Below are 11,016 nucleotides of genomic sequence, written 5' to 3'. Positions count from 1 at the left end.
ATCGTTTGTGTGGGCACGTGCGCAATTTGCACCACCGTGCGCGTGCCTGTGAGGACGCGCGTGCGGACATCATGTGTGTGGGCACGTGCGCAATTTGCACCACCGTGTGCGTGTCTGTGAGGACGCGCGTGCGGACATCATGTGTGTGGGCACGTGCGCAATTTGCACCATCAACTTTTCTCTTTCTGTCCGCCACAAAATGCATAGCTGCACTATATATGCACATAATGCTTGACCCTCAGTTCACAGACTGCTCTCCTGGGCATATGCTTGCGTGTTAGTGGCAGGGATATCTTTTTGACATAGCACATGTAGTAATGTAGTATGTACTGTCCAAGGTGCCCCTATTTTTAATTTCAGTTTACGAAAGTGGTCACACACATAGGTGTAGCACATAGTGGGGAGCCAAATTTTCGAATATTTTGTGGCATTGATGGTTGTGCCAACACCTACACCAACTTTTCGTCATACCGTTCGCACTTGTACCGTCAGCACAGAAATGTGCTTGAGGAGCAAGGCACAAGCCTCCAACGGACGCACCAATCACAGGAAAGTGAAGAATCTTTGGCACCTTTGGAAAATGATCCAGTGTTGGTAGAAAGCATCATGGTGGAAGAGAACTCAACGCCTATTGGCAGTCCCCTGTTCGATCATGAAGGAACTTCAATGCTTCAGGAGGCCGATGCCCCAAGTGATTGGTTTTGCTCCTTCGTTCAGCAAGCAAAATCTGCTATATGGAGGTTCTTCTTCAATGTGACCGAGTCTCACAACTTGACACATGCGGTTGTAGAAAAGCTTTTTCAGAACTGCACTTCGTTTTTGAGATTGTGTTAAAGGCCTATGCAAATGAGATTGTGCACTCCATGAAAATGCCAGAAGTATCATTAGTGGTAAAGGATCTATTGACATTTGAATTTTTGCATGACATTTTCAAGGATCTTAGCGACAAACGCAAGCGTGAGAGAAATGCAAAGGAGAACTTCCCTTTGGTTGCGCCTGAGCAACATATAGTTGGCAAAAGTGCAAAGTATCATTATGTACCTGTGCCAAAGCTTCTCCGTGCACTTTGCACTGTTGCCGACATTGCCTCTCATTTCACAACTCCTAAGATTGAAAGGTCGTGCCTGCTTTATACAGAGACTACACTGATGTTATTCTATATAGAGAGCACCTACAATCTCTCATATCAGAGAGCAGCACACACACAATTATGCTTTTGTTTTATTCAGATTAAATTGAAGTTGTCAATCCCTTGGATGCTAAACGAGGTGTGCATAAACTTCTTGCCGTGTACTGCTGCTTGCTGAACATCCATGTGAAGTACAGGTCTCAGCTTCACAACATATACTTGGTTTTGCTTGTTCGTGATGCTTATGTCAAGAAATATAGCTTGACTGCTGTACTGCAGCCACTCATTGATGACTTAAAGGAAATGTATGATCAAGGGTTCATGTTCAATGTGGGGGGAGCCATGAAACAGGGCCAAGTGCTTGTATTCAGCTTCTGTGGCGACAATCTCTCAATGAATCGTCTTGGGGGCTCTTCATGTTGCTTCACTAGCGGCCGAATTTGTCGATTCTGCATGGTCTCGGCAAAACAGTTAGCAGACTTGACAAGTGAAGCAATGTGCCAGGTACGCACTGCCAGTCGACACCAGTCGCATCTTCAAGCAATTTCTGTTAACAGCCTTGTTAACAGACGTACTTATGGAGTAAATGAGGTATCAGCCCTGCTTCAACTCCCGTATTTTGATGTAACTCGCCAGCTACCACCAGACATCATGCACGACATCTTGGAAGGTGGAGCAGAATGTGTGCTGCGCCAGGTACTTCGATCAATTTTGTCTAACGGCTTAGTCTCTAAGCAAGACCTTGAGGAAATATCCTCATTCCAGTATGGCCCTAGGGATTCGAAAAACAAACCAGTGCAGGTAAACATCTCCTTTATCACCTGCAATGCCACACTGAAGGGCACAGCATCGAGCAAGTGGTGCTTGCTAAGATTTCTTCCTTTAATTCTAGGTGGCAAAATTCCTGAGAACAATGATGACTGGGAAGTACTTCCAAAGTATCGTGAAGTGATGGACATAGTATTTGCTCCACATATTCCTTCCAGTCAGCTTGCATACTTGGATGTGCTTGTACAGATATTTATAACAGAGTTTTCTAGAAAATATGGCACGACTGCACTCATTCCGAAACTTCATTTCTTGGTCCATTACTCAAGGTTTATTCGTGAAGTAGGGCCACTGAAGAACTTTTGGTCAATGAGGTTCGAGGCCCAAACATCAATATTTCAAAATATTGCAATGGCAGTAAAGAACTTCAAGAATTTGACCTACACTCTTGCAATGCGCCATCAGCTAAAGCTTAGCTACCAGTTGCACAGCTTCCAGCTTTATGAAGGCCTCCTAACAGGACAAAACAAGCCAGTAGTTTGGAGCACACTACCACAATGCGCAAAAGATGTCCTGCCAGAAACAGTTTTTCAAGTGAAACGTGCAATAATTGACCATTGCAGCTACAGTTATGGAGCCGTACTCGTTGAGAAAAGTGGTGATGCCCCTAAGTTCCACGAAATTGAAGCTCTCTTTGTTGCAAAAGGAAGTCTTCATATTTTAGCGAGAGATTTAATAATAGAGTGCTTTGATCGACACAGGTTTTGCTACTGTGTCAAAAGGTCTAATGAGCTCACGATGCACACTCCTGCAGATAAGTTTCAGTACCATCTCCTCGACATTTATGGTGATGGCAACATCATTCCTAAATGGGAGACCTGGTGAGCCAATTGTAATAATACCACAGCATTTATTCACCGTTGAACTAGTTCGTACATTAGTTTGTATCTTATCACAATTTTTTATTATCCGTATGTACCTGAACTACACGTTTTTGAAATGCCTAATGAACATGCATCATTTAAATGTATATAATATTGTGTGACTGCGTTGTTCTGTACTGTTTTGTGATATTGATGGCATTATATCCTTGTATATGCCAGTATAATAAGTGTGGAAGCTGCAGTATTGTGTAGTGTACCTTTAGTTATGTTGCATTGTTTCGCTATGTTATTGTGTAGTGAAATTTGTAATATATATGCCTACGTACGTCTAACGCACTCACCTGGGTTTGTACTTTAGTCTTTTACTGTACCTTCTCATTATTGACTACTCCTGAAGCGGAGTGATACCAAAGCCTGTGTTTTGTTAATTGGTGCTTTAACCTTGGAACGGTGCAGCCTATTGCTCTCGTCTTGGCTAAACAAAACTATTGAAGTAGCTTATTTGTCTGCATGAACAAAATAGACAATTGTCGTGCATGTATTTTGTCTTTTACTTGATTAAGGCTGGCAATAAAGCCAGTGTTTGGCAAAATGAACGAAACTGAGCGAGGCTTAGTCACAAAATATATTTTCGATATCAGGTTTACTCACACCAAAACTTACCATTGCTGGAAGACGCTGACCTTACTCGGATGTAGAAAATCACTGGGCTCAATGACCCTCAGACTCTTGGACTCACTGATTCTAACTCTGACTGGTAGAACTTTGGCTTACACACCCATTGATTCAGGGACTAAAGCCCACTCACCATGTTGATTTCACACACTTAACCTTACTCTTCAGATCACAGCTCATGTGTTCAAGGTATAGTACAGTCACCCACAAAAGTTTACAGATCACAAGATCGCGTAAAACATTGGATTTCTGAGCAGCCTTTAAAAGTAAAAGTAGCCAGTCAAATCACTCCAGGTTTCCGCCCCACATGTTAGCGCCGCTAGAATGCACTAATTGTACACCTTTCTTTTTAGTGATAATTGTAAGCTTCCAGTAAGGACCTGAGAGCGTCTGCCGTATGCGCTATAGCCCAATTTTATTCTTCTGTAAACTTCCTTCTCATGATCAGGGTCCCCTGTGAGTAATTGTCCTAGGTATAAATGTATTCCTTTGCATACACTCAGCTCCAACCCAATTTTATTCTTCTGTAAATTTTCTTCTCATGGTCAGGGACCCCTGTGAGTAATTTCACATACAGTCAGCCTCTAGAGTATGCGAAGGAATATGTCTACCTAGGACAATTACTTACAGGGGACCCTGATCATGAGAAGGAAATTTACAGAAGAATAAAATTGGGTTGGAGTGCATACAGCAGACACATTCAGATCCTTACTGGAAGCTTACCATTGTATCACTAAAAATAAAGGTGTACAATCACTGCATTCTAACGGTACTACCGTATGGGGCAGAAACTTGGAGACTGAAAATGAAGCTAGAAAACTGGTTAACGACCGTACGAAGAATGATAGGTGCAACGTTAAGAGAAAAGAAGAGAGTGGTGTGGATCAGAGAGCAAACGGCTTAGCTGATATTCTAATCAACATTAAGAAAAAGAAATGGAGCTGGGCAGGTTATGTAATGCATAGATTAGATAACCGGTGGACCGTTAGAGGTGCCAAGAGAAGGGAAATGCAGTCGAGAATGGCAAAAGACTACAGGGGGGGTGATGAAATTAAGAAATTCACAGATGCAAGCTGGAATCGGTTGGCGCAGCGCAGGGTTAGTTGGAGTTTGGAGGGAGAGGCCTTCATCCTACATAGGTTGATGATGATGGTGATGATGGTGATGATGATGCTGAAACCATAGATCACTTTGTTGGTCGCATATACAAGTGGCAGCTGGAAACGCAAACACCGGGCTCTGTTGTGAGGATGCAGATATATTGCAGGCTTCTCACGACGACATGACTGCTGGTCACCTTTGTTTCCAGAAAACCTATGACCGCATCAAAGGTTGCTTCTACTGGCCTGGCAATTGTCCACCAGTGTAGCGAGGTATGTTTCCCGCGCCGTATGTTAGCGTCGAAATCTCCCTACATCAGCTACAAGCGGACAACTGCAACCGGTTCTATGTCCGTCGCAACCATTTGAAGTCGTTGGCATTGACCTGTATGGTCCTCTTCCTGTGACACTCACCGGTAAACGATGGATTGTGACAGCCGTTGACCACTTGACACGCTACGCTGAAACAGCTTGTGTGAGTTCTGCCTCAGCGTCTGAAGTTGCTGAATTCATACTTCAAGCCTTAATACTGCGTCACGGTGCTCCTCGCGTCCTCCTGAGCGACCGTGGAAAAGCATTCCTCTCGCAACTAGTAGACGAGTACTCAGGGCCTCCGGAACCACCCACAAGACTACCTCCAGTTACCATCCGCAAACCAACGGCCTAACAGAGCGATTTCATCGCACGCTGTCAGACATGCTAGCTATGTACTGTCAGGATTGGGGGCTCAATCCCATCACTCGTGATCCGTTGTCAAGATTGGAGTCGGACATGAATTAGAAGGTAGCTGGCCCATGCTGTCATCCGACTTATCCACGCTGAGGACGTTGATGAAGGGAAGGATTGCTTCTCGTCGAGAACGAGGAATATGGGTTTATTTACAATATTTATATCAGTCTAACATGACTGTTTGAGAAAGTACATCAGTCTAACATGACTGTTTGAGAGAAGTGTCTCAGTCCAACATGACTGCTTAAGAGAAGTGTGTCGAGCATCCGCACAACAGCAGTTTTTAAACACTCGGTCCCCCCGCGATACAAGGCGACGCGAACGTTCGTTTGGTGATCGCAAACTAGCCGCCTCTCCGCAGGACGGTCTACAAGCACAAAAGCACACACGTTCGAAGGTCCGGAACCGACGTCAGAGGGGCCCCGTAGAAATCGGAGCCGTTCCGGGTAGCGCGTTGGGGAGTTTGGGAACAATAGTTGGCCCGCCGAACTCATTCCGTCACAAAGTCGATTTAGTCACGCTGTGTCTAGAAGTTGGCGGCGACGGTCCCGGGATGTTGCCGTCATAGTCGTAAGTGGGTGGCAATCTTGCACTGCAGCTGGCCATTCTTATCAGCGCCGGGATGTTGCCGTCATAGTCGTAAGTGGGTGGCAATCCTGCACTGCAGCTGGCCAATCTTTACAGTACGTACATCGAACAGCATTACGACAACTCTCACCGCGTCGTGTGCTTCCGCCCTGGCGAGGAAGTGCTACTCCGGACTCGCGCGTACGTGTGTGATCCGTGCTTTGGGCGTAGTCGGTTCACCGCATCTCCGACGCGTAATAAACGTCGTGATAACTGCTGCATCACAAGTGGTGGACTGTGCTTTTCGGTCCTCCGTCCTCTGACTCCCCGCTCAACCTCCTGGAGCTTCGATCAGGTCGCCGATTGTGCCAGCTGTCCACCAGTTTGTCGCAGGACGAGCCAACAGGCACTTCTACCTCAACCATCTCGGCCTCGGCTACCCCAGCCTCTCCGTATTGGATTGTCAGTGGGCACCAGCGTGATCCCCATCTGTTTGCTGGACTTCGCGGTGAAGACGTCGAGGATCGGTCGGACGACTACGACCGAGTGAGTTCGGCTAACCGTTGGGACGATGCGTCCAAGCTACGTCACGTCGCCTTTTATCTCACAGGAGTAGCGAAGACTTGGTTTTTCAACCATGAGGCTGATTTCACGAACTGGAGTGCTTTCAAACAGCAGCTCCGCCAAATCTTCGGCACACCGGCTGTTCGTTCCGCCCTCGCAAAAAAGACGCTCCACACTCGCAAGCAACAACTCGGGGAATCATGCTTGGGGATGTGCTTGCTCTTTGTCGACTCGTGAACACGGCCATCACCGAATCAGACAGGGTTCGCCATATCCTCAAAGGGATCGGAGCTGTCGCTTTCAATGACGTAACCATCAAGAACCCCGCTACCGTCGCTGAAATCATCGCTACTTGCATGCCAGCGCCTCGACGAACTCGAATCAGTACGGTTGCAGCCAGACACCAGTGCAACCACTACGGCCGACGACCCCACGTTACGAGCAATGATCCGCGCAATAATTTGTGAAGAGCTACAGTATCTTGGCTTCGCCGCAGGGCCTATGCCTTCTCGTGTATCGGATACCGACCTGCGAGACGTTGTCAAGGAGGAATTGGCATCCATGGCTGGTGCAGCATACACGGACCCTCTAACCCCTCGGGCCCCACAAACGTACGCACAAGTGGCCGCAGTTACTCTAGTCATCATTCCACTGATGCCTCAAAAACCAACGCCGGCCCACATGGCTTCCATGACTACCAGCACACCTACCCAAACCAGCTATCCGCAGTGGCGTCCTCCTCGTCCCATCTGCTACTACTGCGGCTATCGTAGCCACATAGCACGTTTTTGCCGCAAGCGCCAACAAGACGAGTGTCCCGGATATGACGCATACGAATGGGATGACTTTTCGCCCGGAGCTACATTCCAACGTCTAGGGAGCCTGCATAACCAATGCCGTACTTATGCTCCCCCGCGCGGCTCCTCTCCATCACCAACTGTAGCATCCGAGACGGTTCCGACGTATCGTCCTGCGAGACACCGCTCGCCGTTACCCCTTCGCCGCTCTACGCCCACTTCGACCTGCTTCTCAATTCACCGAGCGTCGTCCAGAAAACTTAATTATGCAGCTTTTCGAGGAAAAGCTGCATCGAACGACAGGACAGAAATTCCTCCATCACGTCTGTGCAATATGATATTGGTGGTAGGAGAAGGTGCACAATTCGAAGCTTTGATAGACACTGGTGCTAGTGTTTCAGTTATTCACCGTGCATTGTGTTTGAAACTCCGGAAAGTTACAACCCCCTACGATGGACCTACGCTACTCGCTGCTCAAGGGGCCGCCATTCGACCTACCGCCATGTGCCCTGCTCGTATTTCCATCGACGGACTTCTGCATTACGTGCAATTTGCAGTGTTAAGTTCGTGTGCCCAGTAGCTCATATTGGGATGGGATTTTCTTTCTACGGCCTCCGCCTCCATCTTGTGCAGGCAACGCGTTCTCCACGTGACCGACAAAACCTATTCACTTCATGCAGATGACGCACCACTTCACTTGTTTGCTGGAAAAGATACCGCGCTACCACCTCGTCATCAAAGCATTGTTACTATCACTTCTGACGTCATCGACTGCGGTGACGTGCTCGTATTATCATCTGCACGTTGTCTCGCAAGAGGGATAGCCTTTGCATCAGGGCTGGTTCGATTTGATCATGGCTCTGCACTACAAACCCAACATCCGAAAAGATTCTCATCCCTAAATACACTACATCGGCTTGTGCCACTGAATCGGAGTCTATCTCTGTTGTTTCCTTTAAAGCAGCTTCCTCTGAAATTCCTTGTACTGGACAGGCCACCTCTCCTTCAGCTCTTACAGCTGCCATGAGTTCCGACCTGACACCTTCGCAGTCAAAACAGTTGCTTGCTTTGCTCCAAAAACATGAAGTGTAGGCATTTATAAGCTATACTTTGTCATCTGTATATGATCATCATCATGAGGGGTTCATATGGTGTTCTTCTTCATCATCGCTTGTGAGGCTCGCCCGTGTGTGATGCGTGCTTTGCGCGAGGTCGGTTCGCCACATCTCCGACGCGTAATAAACGTTGTGATAACTGCTGCATCACAATATTAAGTTTTTTTCTCAAATTCTGTGATCCATAAAATTTTGTGGGCAACTATGCATGTCACAAACACTGCAACCACTTACGTCAAAGAAAATATCTTGTTGCAGCAAAACCATGTTACATGGAGCTGTAGGTGTTGCATGGTACGTTCTGGCAGACAGACATAACCTGGCAGGTGTCTTCTAGCTTTCAGTGGCCTTAAATTATCTATAGGTTTCAATACACAGGCTATAATTACTACCATTATGCGAAGAGGTAACAAAAACACCTATAGAAGCAAATGGCGTGTCACTCACAAAGCCGGCTCTGCATGCAGCACTTCAAGTGCCCAGCAATTTGCATTTTTATTTACAGGTTAAGCAATGGAAAGAAAATGAGGCACACTTCCTGTCGTGATTTCTGCTGCTAAAAGGCATTTAGCAAATCCGCACATGTGCATCAGGCAGTCCAGCACAGCTAGGGAGTAATGAAAGTAGCAAAGCCTTGCTCTGTACTCATTGATAAAGTTTACTACAATCATGCATAGCCTTCTCTTGTCTGAAATGATGTTTCTGTCAAACTTGAGTTTAACAATGAAGACATTTTACTTTCATAAAACATACTTTCTCACTTGCTACATTGGGCTCTTTATTTATGCCAAATTTCTATATTTACAGCTTTCATATGTGAAATCTGTAGTGCGAATTTTCATTACTGAATTAACCCACTTGAGCAAGCACATCTCTTGGTTATGAGTTGTACATCTCCGATTTGGCCAGGCTCCTGCTGAAGCATTGTGCACTGCTATGTCCGAGTGTGTGAGATCAAATCATAGCCACGGTGGCCAGATTTAGGTGGCGGTGAAATACAAGAATGGTCATGTACCGGTCATTGGGTGCACGCTAAAGAATGACAGGTAGTCCAAATTAATCCAACGTCCCCCACAACAATGTGCCTCGTAATGTGAGATCCCACAATAGTACAACAAAGTTTGCATTGTCAATATTCCAGTTGTGCACTGTTGTTGGTAAATACTGGTGTTCTACAGAGATCAGTTGATCAGCTGCTTAGGTAAATTATGAATGTACTTGAGCTGAAAAAGCTGGGAAATTTTGTGACAATATGCCCTCTATTATGCTAGAAGGATGTGTGCTTCCTGTCGGGATCTGTTGTGTATACGCTGCAGGCTTGTTTTCCTTCATACTTGTGCTGATGTGTGTCTTCTGTGTATTCTTTTCAACTGGCCTTTATTCTGTATGATCAAACTATAAATACACAGTTGTTAGTTATTGTACATGGTGATCGTTTGTCTCCTTTCTGCTCACTCATATTTTTTGGCACCATTTCTTGCAATATTGAACCAAATATAGCCCAGCAATATGTTTTGACCTTAGGTGGGTGCTTCTCTCACAGCTGTCCTACATGATTTCATGTAATATACCTTAGCGGTGTACGTATAGCAGTATTGCAGTATACCTAAGCTTTCTTCCCCTTTATTTCTGTATACTGAGGGAATAAAACCTAGTGCACTGCCCCTGTCACTTTTTCACCAACACCATTCCAATAGCTGTATTAGTAAGGCTTCTGTCATTATTTGCAATTTTAATGGACTTTGACAAAAAAATATGAAAGGAATTATCTTGTTTATTTATGCTCTGCCATCTGCTGTTGTCTGTGTTTTAGTATGTGCAATACGTTGTTTCTGCTCTATTCAGCAGAATAGTTGATTATGAGTAGGCTTGAATCCAGTTGGTAAAGAAATGAGTAATGAATGAGTTTATTAAAAATTGCTTTTAAAGAGTAATATAGATGAATTGCCTATATGTATTACTGTGAGAAATACAAGAGCCAGCAGAAGACAAAGAGGAAGGAGATGGTTGTTGTTGGTGCTCACGCTCGCCCTTCTCGGCCGTTGTCTCTTTGTGTGCATTCATATAAAACACCGAGCTCATCTAACCTTAAACGCGTACTATCAATATATATAAATTCAAGTTAGTGAGTCTTGGAGAAATATTTCGCTGATAATGAATGTCTGCAAAAATTAGCTGGCTGTTGTATTGCTTAGATAACTTTTTTACATTTTTAATGAGACTGACACAAAATACAAGTATTTATGAATTTTAGCTTACTTTAAATGAATTGCTATAGCAAATCAGGACAGCAATACTTCTAACAAATTATTTGCTGTAGCAAATAAATTGCCACCTGACTGCCTGATTGCAATATTTCATTAGTAAGGGGTGACTTAAGCTCAGTCCACACAGCCTGCATTTCAAATGTGTGCGAGTGCACAAAAAACCGCCCATGTCTCGCGTAGGGGAAGTTTTCTACATGAATGTGGAAGGCATGTGGAAGGCTGCGTGGACTGAGTGTAAGTCACTCCTAATTCTAAAGAGACCACAAGTAGCCACTCCCAGTAATGTAAATGTATTCCCTTTCATGTAGCTGAACCAATGTTTATTTATACCTAAAAAAAAGATGTTGCGTGAAACCAAATTTTTGTCATCAGGGAGTTGTTATCTTGGGGTTACATTTTTTAAAGAATAAAATCATCTTTG

Source organism: Dermacentor variabilis, chromosome 9 (assembly GCF_050947875.1).
Source record: "Dermacentor variabilis isolate Ectoservices chromosome 9, ASM5094787v1, whole genome shotgun sequence".
NCBI lineage: Eukaryota > Metazoa > Arthropoda > Arachnida > Ixodida > Ixodidae > Dermacentor > Dermacentor variabilis.
This window is presented reverse-complemented; position numbering follows the sequence as displayed.